The sequence below is a fragment of the Leptosomus discolor genome, chromosome Z (genome assembly GCF_034619465.1).
Source record: "Leptosomus discolor isolate bLepDis1 chromosome Z, bLepDis1.hap2, whole genome shotgun sequence".
Lineage (NCBI taxonomy): Eukaryota > Metazoa > Chordata > Aves > Leptosomiformes > Leptosomidae > Leptosomus > Leptosomus discolor.
In genome coordinates, this window is record NC_141419.1 from 80,058,845 (window position 1) to 80,074,337 (window position 15,493).

A 15,493-nucleotide genomic window follows, 5' to 3' on the forward strand; every position below is an offset into this window, starting at 1 on the left:
AGTTCTAACCTTGTTTTGTGGCCCAAACACCCATTAGTGCTTGGACTGCATGATCTGGTTTTGTTTCTCCTGAAGTAATCCAGTTCACACCTTCTAAGACCATTCCATGATGTGAATCAAAGCATGTTGCTGTCGGTCACTTTTAGCAGGAAATTTCCTCTGCCGATTACACTGAATTTGAGTTTATCTTTGATGCATTGCAAATCATTGGTCAAGCTCAGTAAATAAAAATCCTGTTGTAAAATATTCTGTTGATGGTAAAAATTACATTATTATAATTATTAAAAGCTACTATTCCATGAAAAGAACATTTCAAAAGCAAAGCATTTTGCCTGATCAGTAGTAACAACCAATCTAATCAGTAGGACTCAGATTTTCAGTGATCTGTTTCTACATTTCTATTTAGTGTCCCATTACAGTCTTAACGGTGCTCACTCAAGCCTGCCAACAAATTCTCCTGGCCACTTTTTTCCCTACATTTTGAGATCTAGTGCCGTGACAGTAATTGCAATTTTATGCTTTTGAGCTCTGTCAGATGTCACTCGGAAGTTGTACAACAAAAACGCGGCATTCCTTTTCTGCTCTGTGAAAATTCCCAGCAGAGAAACACGAACCTATAGTATCTCCATTCAACATCACAGGCTGTCTGGGCCTTAACACATACTGTATGTCTGACCGCAGCTGAATAGACAACCTTGTTTCCTTTCAACACAGAGTCAGATCACTCACTCACTTTTGGGAGAAGGGGGAAGGGAAATAAGTTTTACTAGCAGAGGATGTGGCTCGTGAACTTTTCCCCTCACTGTCTTATCATGAATGTGAATGTCTGTACGTACAAAGAAGCAATTCTCACCAAAGAATAGGCAAGGTTGTCTAGGAAGGATGGGAGATAGGATGGGATTGTGTCATTGTAAGAAAGCTAATGGGATCCAATTGATAGCTGATAGCATTTCAGATCGAAAACGCAGTATAGTATGGCTTCACTGGCTAGTATCAACCACTTCAACGGGTGCTGAGGGACAGATAGGTTAATTTGAAAAGTTAATACAGCATTGTTGCTAGTTACAAAAGAGTGGGGCATTGGAGCCAGAAATTTGCTACTCTCTTTCTCTTAGGTCCCTCTCTGTTTCCTCTTCCTGAATTCTTTTTTTTTTTTTAAACCTTTTCTCTGATCAGCTGTAAATGTCAGTAACTTGTGAATTGACTGACCTACTGTGAGTTACCTGGGGAAGCTCTGGCTGGAAGTGCACACTGTCATGGGTACTCAAAATTGTGACCTCCAATCCATACTGGTCACAGTAGCCACAGAGCAACAATCCCACATAGGTCCTGTTCTGGAATAACAGCCAGGTCTCCCACTGGCTGAACTGTTTTCTGTCTTTATTCCGTACCAGACTGGTTGTTGAAGAACACCGTTTCCTGGATCCTGTGATATACTTTATACTGGATGTTCTTTATACAGGGTACAGGCTTATCACTAGTACTTGTGCTAGCCTGTACAACAGACATGGTCTCAGGTTCCTTTTTCCTTTTTCATCGCATTATTTTCTTGATATGATCTCCTTAAACAAAGCAAGCACAGATAGGTGAGAAACAAGACTAAACAGAAATGCACATTTCTGAGTTACAATCTGGTATTATCTGTGTGAAACAGATTTCGTATAAAACATTGCTTTTCATTTGAAATCTTTGTCCAGACCTATTTTTTATAATGAAGCAATGGGTTATCAGCTATTTAGTATGTCTTACTGTGTTGTTAGCATAGCAAGTAATATAAATACAAAGAAAACCACTCATTTGTATGAAGTTCATTTAAGGAAACTCGTTTATTTGGAGCAGTAAGCTAACGTGACTTTTTAAATACACATTTACTACTATGGAATCATAATTACTGCAATCAAGACACATAAAACCTATTGTAAAAATAATTTTAATTTAAAAGCACAGAGCTCAAAGTTGCTGTTATAATAATGACTATAATAGCAACTGTTTAGCATTTGGACATTTTTTTGGCAGGAGGGCTTTGTATTGTTTATTGTGAGAAAGAAACAGGCTCTGAGAAAACATGCAGATTTTCAGCAAGGGAAAAAGCAGCTTCAGGTTTGGAAAATAGAATGGCAGAAAGTCTTCGCTTCTATCTTTCCAGTCCACATACGCTGAGATGATTTAAAGCCATTAGGTCCTTCTGGATGATCTCTGTTTAATATTCCATGGAAGATCTCAAAATATCTCCGTTTCATGGTGTATCCCTGGCATCCAGACACTCAGGCTGTGTGGTGGTCAGCGTTTATTTTCTTGCTGTGTTTTTCATGCTGAAATTCCATTCTCTGTTGGGATCCAGGGCCCACAGAACTCATTGGTGCTCTGCGATTTACTTAAAAGAAAATAGGAACAGTCCTTTAATATTTATTACTCATTGTTCTTCTTGAAATGTGATCAAATGCCTGTCATCAGATCTATGGAAAAATTTAACATTAGATAGCAGCATGAACAAGTGTGTTTCAAAGGAAAGGTGACATGTTACTTGTGTGATATATTAGCTCAATTTGTTCTGTTCAGAAGGACTAGGTTCTTCAGTCAGTGTCTGAGAAGATATGAATATTACAGTTCTACAAAAGAAATTCAGAAAATTGTAATTAAAAATTGTGTTGAGTCCACATTTTAAAACTGTCTTTTTTGTGACAACAAAAAGGATTGATACACTGTACATTGTTTTTATTTAGATTTATTTGGTACACAATGAAAGCTGTTCTGACATACATTATAAATACATCTGTAGAAAGAACACAAACAGTAGTCTTTGCATTCAGACTAAAATTGTTAAGACAAAGATGTAAATCAAACATTTCAGCCATAGTATGGTATCCTATCCTTCATTTACAGTTTCACTGTATAATATGTATCAGGTTTGCTTTTTTATGCACTTACTCTATCCCTTCTGCTCCCTTCCGAACTTCTACCCCAAGAGATCACCACCTCCCCCCCTTCTCTTTTTCTTGATAGAGCAACTACTACTCATGTTTTTGCAGGTTCATTGCTCTCCTTCTCCCTTTACTTCCATTAAGTCTGTCTCCATTTTTACTCCTTAGCCCACCACTACTTTCCTTTGAGTCAGAGAAAAATTATTAAGGACAGGTCTTGCTTTCATTTGAATCAGTGAATCCAAGTTTTGAGGAAACCTTAGATCTTGGCCCTATTTGGTTCTTAGACACCTATCTGAAACCATCCCTTGTTTTATGCTCCTTCTGTGTGTAGTTCTGTAATACTCCTTTTTTGCTTTGTTCTCTTATGTTCTCTTTCCCCTGTAGGCTTTCTTGTCCTGGTATTTTGTTCTTTTTCTTTACTTCACTCTATCTCCTTTTTCACCTTTAGCTTTTCACTGTGTTCTTCTTATACTAAATCTCAGTTGGGTTGGGCAACAGGATTGAAGGTCTTGCATATGCTGACATATGTTCATGGATGAGTTTTTATTACAAATGTATACGTGGGAGCATCTCTATAGATCAGTGGATATGCACTTACATAGCAGCATGTTGAGAACTGTTTAGCTAGAAATCTCTCCCTTCTCCAACTAAACAATGATAGAGGGTATGGACAGTGGAACAGATTTCTGTTTTCAGCTGCAAGGATGTCAGTTCTCCCCCTCCAAACAGGGATGATTCTTCCACCTACAAACTACAGGCAAAAAGGAAATTATTTTAATTAATTTGTTAAACCAAAGGGAATGTCAGAACAAACAGCCAGATACCTTTGAAAACAGGGGGAAATAAGAGAGAATACATTTGAAGTGCTGCTTTATACAAGTCTTTCACATGGCTCCAAAAATGTCTGTATTTCTTCCAGTTATGTCTACCACCTAGTGTTAACTTCAAAACGGTGATGTATTGGGTGCTTTACTTAGCTACTCTGTGAATGGCTCCCATTCACTAGAAGTCCCAGCTCACTCCATATGCAGGCAAAACTCCCAGTGAGGACAATGGGAGTCCAGGTCTCCTGACTCACATTTTGCTCAGGCAAAACCCCCATTGTCCAGTGATTGCTTTGCTCAATGAGCAGTGATTCAGAACTGCTGAATAGGAACCCAGTCAGCTGTGCTTTGATATTAATTTCCTGATGATTCATTAATTCTGTAAAATCACTATTAAATTCTTTGTAGAATTAGCACGGAATTTTGCTTTATCCTAAACATTAAAACCACATCATCTATGAGAAAGTGTCATCTTGGGAAAAGTATCCATAAAGCAACATTTTCTCTGAGATCTGAATACTTCTTAAAAAGTATTAGCTATTCTTGACTTCCTTGAACCCCAGGAATATGAAAGCATTTAATTCTTTCATCAGTTTCCTGGTAAGTTATTGAAGAGAGAATTCCAGTAGTTCAGCGACTCAAAATAAGAGAATAAAATAAGAGATTAATGCGATGAGATGATCACATTCAGCTAGCTGCTTTTGTCATGCTGTATTCAAGCAGCTTAAAGAAAGATACATGAACATTGTGTAATCACAAGCTATTAAAGTTTACAATGGTTCAGTAACAAATGAAACTCAGAATTCCAGTTTGCACACAAAATGTAGTTAGAACAGTTGAAATCTTGTTTGGATTGTAGGAATAACATTTTACTGTGATGGACCCATGTGACTATCATAAAATCAAATATGCTTTATCTCAGATTAAAATTTTTGTTTTGTATTTCCCTCATTTTATTAGCCATATGTGAAAGCTTCATTCCTTTTTTTCCTCTGATAACTAAAGCTTCTCTAAATGTAGTGCAAAAGAGTAAAATGCTGCTGATTTCACTTCCTACTAATTCCACTAATGTGAATGCTTGTGTAGGTTATGTGTATGCAAAGTTTATTCTGTAAACACTTTGATAAGAGGCTGATTTTTACACATTCACAGAATCACAGAATCACAGAATGGCAGGGGTTGGAAGGGGCATCTGGAGATCACTGAGTCCACCCCCCAGCTAAAGCAGGTTCACCTACAGCAGGTTGCACAGGACTGTGTTCAGGTGAGTTTTGAATATCTCCAGGGAAGGAGTCTCCACAACCTCCCCGAGCAGCCTGTTCCAGTGCTTTGTCACCCTCAAAGTGAGCAAGTTTTTCCTCATGTTGAGGTGGAACTCCCTGTGCTCCAGTTTGTGCCAGTTGCTTCTTGTCCTGTCACTGGGCACCACCGAAAACACCCTGGCCTCATCCTCTTGACATCCACCCTTTAGATATTTATAAATGTTGATAAGGTCCCCTCTCAGTCTTCTCTTCTCCAGGCTAAAGAAACCCAGGTCTCTCAGCCTTTCCTCATATCAAAGATGCTCCAGTCCCCTCATCATCTTAGTAGCCCTCCACTGGACTCTCTCCAGTAGTTCCCTGTCCCTCTTGAACTGGGGGGCCCAGAACTGGACACAGCACTCCACATGTGGCCTCATCAGGGCAGAGTAGATGAGGAGAGAAGAACCTGCCTCTCCCTGCTGGCCACACTCTTCTTAATGCACCCCGGGATACCATTTGCCTTCTTGGCCACAAGGGCACATGGCTGGCTCATGGTTAACCTCTTGCCCACCAGAACTCCCAGGTCCTTCTCCACAGAGCTGCTCTCCAGCAGCTCAACCCCCAATCTGTTCTGGTGCATGGGGTTGTTCTTTCCCAGATGCAAGACTCTACACTTGCCCTTGTTGTATTTCATCAGACTTCTCCCCGCCCAACTCTCCAGCCTGTCCAGGTCTCTCTGAAAGGCAGCACAGACTTCTGGTGTGTCAGCCACTCCTCCCAGTTGTGTGTCATCAAAACTTGGTGAGGGTGCACTCCGTCCCTTCACCCAGGACATTGATGAATATGTTGAATAAGACTGTACCCAGTACTGACCCCTGGCGAACACAGCTAGTCACAGGACTCCAACTAGATTTAGCACCACTGATCACAATGCCCTGAGCTCTGTCCTTCAGCCAGTCCTCAATCCATCTCGCTGCCCTCGCATCTATCTCACACTTCCTAAGCTTACCTATGAGGATGTGGTGGGAGACAGTGTCAAAAGCCTTGCTGAAGTCGAGGTAGACAACACCACTGCTCTCCCATCATCCACCCAGGCAGTCATGCCATCACAGAAGGCTATCAGGTTGGTCAAACATTATTTTCCCTTGTTGAATCCATGTTAACTACTCCTGAAAATCTTTTCCTCCACATGCTTAGAAATAACAACCAGAATGAGCTGTTCCATCACCTTTCCAGGGATGGAGGTAAGGCTGACTGGCCTGTAGATTTCTGGGTACTCCTTCTTGCCCTTTTTGAAGACTGGAATGACATTGGCTTTCCTCCAGTCCTCAGGCACCTCTCCTGTCCTCCATAACCTGCCACAGATGAAGGACAGCAGCTTAGCAGTAAAGTCTGCCAGCAACCTCAGCAGTCACAGGTGCATCCCATCGGGGCCCATGGGTTTGTGGGTGCCCAGTTTGCCTAAAAGGTCTCTAACCTGATCCTCCTTGATCAAGTGGCAGTCTTCCTTCCTCCAGACTTTCCTTACCTCCAGGGTCTGGGATTCCTGAAGACCAGCCTCAGCAGTAAGGAGTGAGGCAAGGAAGGCATTCAGTAACTCTGCCTTCTCTGTACCCTGTCACCAGGGCACCTGCCTCTTTCAGCAGTGGGCTCACATTTTCCCTAGTTTTCCTTTTGCTGCTGTTGTACTTGAAGGATTCCTTCTTGTTGTCCTTGACATCCCTAGCCAGATTTTATTCCAAGTGGGCCTTAGCCTTCCTCATTGCATCCCTTCATACCCTAACAACTTTCTTATGTTCCTCCCAAGTGGCCAGTCCCTTTTTCCACATGCTGTAAGCTTTCTTCTTCAATTTGAGTTTTCCCAAATGCTCCTTGCTCATCCATGTGGGTCTCCTGTGTCCTTTGCTTGATTTCTTACTCATAAGAATGCACGTATCTTGAACTTGAAGGAAGTGGTTCTTGAATATTAACCAGCTCTCTTGGACCCTGCTACCTTCTAGAGGCCTAACCCACGGGATTCCTCCAAGTAGGTCTTTGAAGAGGCCAAAGTTAGCTCTCCTGCAGTCCAGGGTTTTAATCCTAGTTATTGCCCTGCTTCTTCTATGTAGGATCCTGAACTCCACCATCTCATGGTCATTGCAGCCAAGTCTGCCCGCAACCTTCACATCCCCAAACACTCCCTCTTTGTTTTTTAACACAAGGTCCAGCAGCGCCCCTCTCCTCGTTGGCTCTTCCACCACCTGTGTCAAATAGTTATCATCAGTGTTCTGCAGGAACCTCCTGGAAACATTTGCAATGTACTATAAAATTATACTTTAATTAACTATGAAGTATAACCCTTAATATAGTTCATTTCCATTACTGGAAACTCCAGGAACCATGTGTAACAGTGATTCCCATCTGCCACAGATAACTCACTGCTCTGCAAGATGTGGGAGCAGTGATCCAGAAAGTGCAGCTCTGCCTACCACAGAACTTCCCTTGGATTACATTAAAAATATAGAAATTTGGTACAAGCTCTTCAAAGCTTCAAAAATGACAGCCATAGTGTAAGAGTCATGAAGCACATTGTGTATCAGATGAAGGTATTAGTGGGGAATTTATTAAGTAAGAATCTTTAAATAATCTGGAAACGCGTTTCATCCAGTGTTCTGGGATGGAGATCAGCTAGGTATTAGATTTCCATCACCTGTAATCAATCAGGATTTTACTTTCATTGGGATTCCGGTCCTTTCCTTTTCCCCATTAGATATCCTATCATGCTCTTGCATAAGATCATTTTTAGATATAACACGCATATAGAACACTTCAACACTTTTCATCCTTCAAGAGAAAGTTCCCTGCTGATGATTCTTTTCCTTGTAGGGTTTTTACTTACTTTTAATGGCTTTTTGAGGTGCTTTTTTTTAAGCAAAGGTAACCTTTTCCTACCTGGCTATAATGCTGGCTATTGTAATTGATATAGGGTAATCACAGGCCTTCTTCCCATCCCAAATACTGGGCTTCTCAAGGTTCTTCCAGTAAACAGCACAAACTAATCTCCATAAAAGCCCAAATTTCTGTACAAACTTGAAAGGTAAATATAAACACAATTTTTAAAATTTTTTCTTCTGTATCAGACTGTTTCTTGAACTGTTTTCCTCTGAAATGCGTTGGTACATGTAAAAGGACTTATCACATCTCTTTTAATAAATTATTGGTAGGTTCTAACCTTTAAATTATTTTCCTTTTTCATTATTATTGTGTACATTACAATCAGAGAGCTGTTTGACAGGGCTTGTTTGAAAGAGATCTTTCAGCTTCCACTTGATTTTGTAATTTTTAAAAGTTTATTACTAAACTGCTTAACAGAGGGAGGTTTCACTTTGGACTTCCGAACACTGTTAGAACAATTTACAGTTTTATTGGTTTTCTGAGTGCTTTTTGCAAGAGCACTGGAAAAGCGGCATTTTCAGTTCCCATAGCAGGGCATCAGTACATGTTAATAGTCTCTCCCAGACTCAAGATCTCAGAACTGTTCTCTTCATTCTGCTACTTTAACACAGTACATTATAACAGGATTTTCAGAGTCCTCATACCTCACTTCCAGCTGGAGTCTTAGCACATAGGATGCATAACAATCTTCAAGCAGCTAGAAAATTTTTATCACAATCTGTCTCTCTTTTTTCCTTTTTCCCCCCCCTTCTTTTTTTTTTTTTTTTTTTTTTTAAATTGCATGCTTCAATTCTTATTCAGCAGAACAGCTCTATAAAGAAAACTGGTTTTACAGCACGTTATATTTGTATGGTTTCCTTAATATGCTCATGCTCTCTGAAAATAAATATATACACATACATGAAACTTGCTTGTAAGTAAGAGTATGAATGTGTATAGTGTATGTGTAAAATAGAACCCCAGCAGTCATTTTGAAATACTATTTGTAACAGACTATAAATGTGATCCTATATTATGGTACATCAGAATGTAGAAAAATGAACATAAATTTTCAGTTATTTTAAAATGATTTTAAATTTTTGTTTGCTGCAGACATTATAAGCAATAGTAATAATATTTTTACTAACTTATTTTTAAATTTTAAAAAATGAAATTGCCATTTATGGCACTTTGAAATCTTCCACTCTTAGCAAAACAGCATGTACCCTTCACAGCTATCCATAGTAAAGTTCTCTGTAAAACAGTCAGGTACTTTTTGGATACTAGATTGTTCCTGAAGACAGTGTAACATTCAGTACGTTTTAGGTCTCATAATATATGTAAGTAAATACTGTTGCCACAAAAGAAGCCCAACATGGAAAATTGGTTTTGTTTCGGTGTTTTGTGAAATGGAACCGTGAAATTGCTATTAAAATCATAGTGAAGTGTGTTTCTTGGTGCTTTGTTTTTAGAGATTTCAACCTTAAAACATGTAGCAGGTTACTGCAGTTTGAGTTTAATAAAACAATGACTTTTAGAGTAACTACTATAATAAAATAATTACTTTAGAATACTAACTACTGAAAAAGAAAACCAGTAGAAGATTTCTACATAAGCTAATTAAAATCAAATAGTAACACGAAATCTCGATTTACTGTAGAATACTGGCAATGATATTCTATACATGATGCAACTTTTGTTCTTTACATGGCAAACTTTGTATGAACCAACCACACAAGTGTAATTCTGTCTGAACAATCACGATCAGTCTGAAAATTCAAAGTTATCCATATATGCCCCATTTTGACAAGTTTCTGAACCAGAAGACATAAGACCTTCAACCAGGGAGCTAAATATTGAAACTATTTAAACTATTTATATGTATGAACTTTTCCTTTTTAAATGTAAAATGAAAGAAATTTTTCTAGTAACTTCCACCAGATGCTAAATTAACTATGAGAGTTAGAAAGTTTTGAGGTAACTAATAAGCATCATGAAAAATAGCAGAAACTGTCCATTCTTCCTAGTATAGATGAATCAACGTATTCCTACACTGTAATGTTAAGATCCCTTGTAGATAAAAGCTTACAATTTTAGTTAGCATTAGCATGTTAGTACCTTTGATGTGTTGAAAGCTGTATGTTTTGAAAAGGTGGCACTGTGGATGACCCTGTGAAGCTTCTGTTTAGTAGCTGATTTTTATCTTGTTCAGAAGATATTCTTCAATCTGAGATAACATGTTAAGGTATCCACCAATTGCTCTGGATATTTCATAAGAAAAGATCTTTAAAAAAGATCATTACCCTAATGAATATTCTGCAGTGCACCATTTGATCACATTACTTGCTAGAACAGTCCACAGAAGAGTTTTCTGACATCTGTATTTGCCTTTTATGAGCGTGCAAAATTTTTCAATTTTATATTAAGAACTGTATGAGGCTTTTGAATGAACCGTTGGTCAACAAGTGAAATTACTGGAATATAACCTGGACTATCAAGTAATCTACAAATCATTTAGGAACTTTCCTGTTTCAAAACTCCTTGTTGCTTTGTAATTTGAACCAAATCACAAAGGAATCCAACATGCATCAGAGCTAGGTAAGAATAAAAGACAGGAGAGTGCAGCTGGGAGTAGAAAGGTGGGTAGAGTTGAGGGAAGATGACCCCTTGGCAGAGCTGTGGTCTTTGATGGCCTCACACATCTTATGTAACTAACTGTCACAGGATATGCAAATATTTCCAGGGAAGCAAAGGACCATATTTACGCATATGTTGTGTTTACTGACACTCACAGCACTATTTTCCCATTGTTTATTCATTATTTGCTTGTGTATCAGTCCTTGACTACAATACTAAATGCTTTCCTGTCAAAGACTTAGTCTTACCAGTTCTCAAACGTCATTAGTGTAATTTTTGAAATGCCTTTTGGATTAAATTTGTTGCAAAAACAGCTTTGGTGTTGTGCATAAAGCAAATTCAGTATATTTTTCAGAAAGCTGTAAACAGTTGATTATAGTCTATTCATTCACTATTTAATATCCTCTGCTAGTATAGGTTTTTATCATTTGCACTGAAACTACAAAGTTTGTAAAAGGCAAGTGCTGATTTTTTTTTTTTTTTGGTCATGACAAGGTAATGTCTGTGTTTGTTATGATAATAATATAAAATTTTAATGTCATAGATTTTGGGTTCGAAAAAGATGGTAAATGAATGGTCAGATTCCAACAGGAGCTGCAACCCAAAGCAATAATTGAGGTGGAAGAGCCAATGAGAAGCTACACCAAATGGACTGTCACCTTACAAGCATGAGGCTGCTGGATTGACAGGCTGTAGTTGTTGATGTATGTGTTTGCCAGTGGCACAGAGCAAGAGAAAACACAAACAGCAGTGGTGACCACAATCCTATTACGCATCAGAGAGTCAGAGCTACTTTGGGAAATGATTCTAACTAGAATTGCATACTTCTCTGTACTTAGAAATGACCTGTTATCTCATATGCTTAATACATAGCGTAACAGGGTCTTGTGCATGTTTTTGAAAATAAAGAGGTACCTGGCTATCAACTTTCTAGTCAACAATCTGCTTCTGCTCCTGAAACTGACTAAGTGCTGAGGGCTGTACATCTTTCCTTGTCCCTCTTTAACATTAACAACAGATCAAATATCTCTTGAGTGAGAAAAATATTCAGTGAAATCTGGATGCTGCCATAGAGTGAGTAAAAACGTTGTGATTCTAAACCTGGCTTTAATATTTAAATAAGCTGTATGTGTTTATCTAAAAACTATTCTTATGCTAAGAACTTTGAGGTCTTTTGCTCTCTGGACAGGAATCTTAATTCTACTGCAGGGCAGAGAAAGTAGACACAGTGCCTACCTTGCTATCCTAACAATATCCTTCTCTTCCTGACTTTGATCACAAACAGCTTGGCCTTTTCTAAACAAACAACCAAAAAGAGCCTCCCCCTTACTAATAATGCTTTCTCCTTTTCTAACAATATATGGAGGATAATTCCCTGGCTTTTTTTCTCTACTCATACATGTGAAAGTCAGTACATGCAGACTTTTGAATTACAGGTGTTCTGTGCAAACTGCAAAACTTATTAGCAAATACACAAATAGAAAAGTTCTGGACTGACGGGTTTGGCATAGAAAATCTTAAAAGAGATCCTCAGAGAATAAATCATAGAATCATGGAATGGTTTGGATTGGAAGGGACCTGCATTAGGGCCACCTTTATATACTATTCCTCTAGTTTTACTGCTGCTGTAGCTTATTCTGTTAAACTAACTTGATCATGTAATTTGGAAAAAGTTTTTTACAGTATTTTGGGGCCATCAGTATAGCATTCTGTAGTCTACTTGAAGAAGAGTCTTGCAGACAGGAAAACATTAACCTCCTTCTCCCTGCTGGTACTCCTGCATTTTCTCATTGTAAATTCTACCAAGATTAAACCAAGAATTCTATTAGAAAAGTTTAATATTGCAATATTTTTGCCATAGGTACTCTCAGAAAATTTTCGGGGAGACCGTTCCAAATAGCTACAGCAGTGATTTTAAACCAGACATTCTTCTGGGTTCAGAAAAGATTCCAAAGCCCTCATTTCCAGTGTGTTAATCCATCACTGCTTATATTACGCACATATGAAACTTGAGGGACAAATCTCTCAGCCACATTTTTGCAACCTCATTAACATCATTCTGCTTTTCCTCTTTATGTCTGTCCCTCCCTTTTGTTTACAAATGTGGTAATGAGTGAAATCTTGATATGAACTACCAATATAGTTAAAGTTTGTATAGTTAAAGTGGTTTTGTTTACCTATTCTTCATTGTTTTCTTGATAAATCTGCACTTTGACCATGAAGCTGCCTTGCCCCTGGCACACCTCTCATTCCAGTGGTGCCCGCAGACTTTTTGTGAATGAAGAGTAAAAGGTAGACTCTCCAAGCACATGAAAATGTGAGAGTTGTAATTCAGATGAAGTATAGACATTTGCTGGTTTGTTTTCAGAAAAATGTGCAGTCCTTGGGCAAACTCAGAGAAAAAAAAAAAAGACATTTCATATAGCTTACAGTAAGGGCTATGAATTCCTTCCCAGGGCTGCTGTGAAGAAATTTTATATAAAACTTACACCTGAGTTGACTGAAAGAGAGAAACTGATGTCCTTAAATGCTGCATTACAAGGGTAACCTTTGGATACTCTTCAATAACTGACAGTGATTTGAGATCCACCATAGTGAGAAAATAAAACCTGAAAAGGCAGTAAGGAAAAAAAATAGACAGATTTAAACTAGATTTTTCTGCGTAAGATCTTTTTCAACTTGAAAAGTATTCTCATTAGCTGTTGTGGATTTAGAAATGCCTAATCTTGAAGGAGAATGGCAGTGGAACCCCTGCAAAGATTTTTCTATTCAGAGCATATGCACTAGAATAATAAATATGGCATGTACCGCTGGCATGATATAGTCTTGCCACTTCTTATTTTTCATTCCCTATTTGTGTTTACAAAGGTTGATACGTTGGCACAGTGGGAATCTTATGTTTGCCTTCTAGCCATACACACTTCTGTGTGATAGAGGCAGACACACTGGGAGCTCCCTGGTACCCTGCCAAAAACCTCAACTCCGCAATCAAAAGCAAAAATTTCTTCAGGACAAGAGGTAATTCAATCTCTACACTTGTTTGGTTTGGGCCTAGCGTGATGAGCAGTTTAGAAAACATCCTTTGTATTTGCATGGCGATTTCACAGCTCCATATGGACAGTGAAGTCAAAATGCTTGCAAGAGTTTGTGTTCCATGCACTTACCACTATGACTATTGTATCTGCAATTTTTGCATGTCGAAATATCCATATTTGAATGTGTGTATTGGGGGGTTTGGTTTCCAACTATAGGGCCAGATCATATTAGGCTTAACGCAGCTACAGGGTCCTGTGTGCAGTAAACTGTGAGCACAGATTCAGAGATTGTAAGGGATGGATTCATTGTGCACAGGCTGACATACAGGGACAATAAGGACAAGGAGTCTTTTTAAAAGAAGAAAAAGAAATATGCGTTCATTTGTATATGGATTTAATGTCTGATGTCAAATGTAGAAAAGCCTCAGCAGTCTGAACCTGATGTCTTGTAGGGATGGCCTGATAATGGAGGGAGATCAAAGCGTCTGTGAGAATCCAGATAGTTCCCAGGGAGGGCTGGGCCTTTTGTGTGCTTTAAGCACAGAAGAGAGACAGACTGTGCCCTCAAGGGCTCTCTGTCTGAAGACACAGAATAAGGGTAGGTTCTACCAAACAAATCAATGTGTTGGGGAATTGGCCCTACTGTCAGAATTGTATGGAATGCACTCTTGTCCCTTTTGCTTTTCTTCAGCGTCTGGAGATCGGGAAGGAAGTACCATTAAAAGGAACACAGGGATGAGAAACAGCCACAAAATCTTTATAGTTGGAAATTACCCAGAAGCTTGAGGCCTTATGGAGGGATTTGGTAGAAAGCAATTCCCAATTATTTATTGGAATTCTAAGAGGAAAGTTTTCCAAATCACAGTATCATGATAGAAAGAATTTTAATCATGCTTAGGATTTTGGGGCTAAAAGGGAAAAAGAAGAGAATGTAAGTTTCTTATAACAACAGGTATTATTTATGGTGTCACAACTTTGTGCAGTTTATGTACTATAAATTCACCTGGATCCATGCTGCTTTGAACTGTTAGGATTCATTTAGGAACTAGACATATACGCAGGATTTCCACTGAATCCTGTGAATTTGACTCAGTTAGACTGAAATGTTTTAGGAGGTGCTTGCAGAGAAGCTCTGCTGGCAGGACAGAAAGCATGGTAAACACTGCAAGACATGGACCAGTGGGTAGCCAGGGATGAATAGGAGTTGTAGCTGTTTGAGCTGGCACAGTCACCACCAGAAGGGAGTCATGTATGTGCCCTAAAATACTCACGTTCTGCTGCAGTACGACGAGTAGGTATCTCCAGCGGAACATGCCAGGTCAGCAGAGAACATGAAGAAAAAAAAACAGCAAAAGAGCAGAACAGTCTCATTGCCTGCCCAGTAGTATGAGTGATTATTATTCCGCTCAGATGTAATCTGATCCTGTCTGTACCTCTTCCAGGCAGGGTTCAACATCTTCATATAGTCATACTGACTAAAAAGCTGGGAGGATCTAGCTGGCATATTTAATGTCCAAGAATTTAAGATCATGTGGCTGTACTGCTGGGGTTCAAAATTAATCTGTTTTCTGGATTCTGCTATGTTAAACAAATAGAATAATGAACACCCCCCCTTCCCACACAACCCCCCCCCCCCTTGTTTTGTGGAGTGACATATTTCAAGTACAGTATACTAAAGGCTATATAAGAGACTCAACAGGGTTGGTGATAAATGGAGGACTAATTTTTTTTTTAGTTCTCTGAAATTTTGGTGTCTTTTTCGTGCTATGGAAAACTTACTTTTCTACAGTAGTTTTGATATTGACTTCTATTTTTAGTAGTAAAGATAATTTAATTTCCTTCTGTTTTGTTCCTGCTATGCAATTACAGTAGATTTACATGTCTGTTTATGGTGATGGCTCTAACAAATGAAAGTAAAC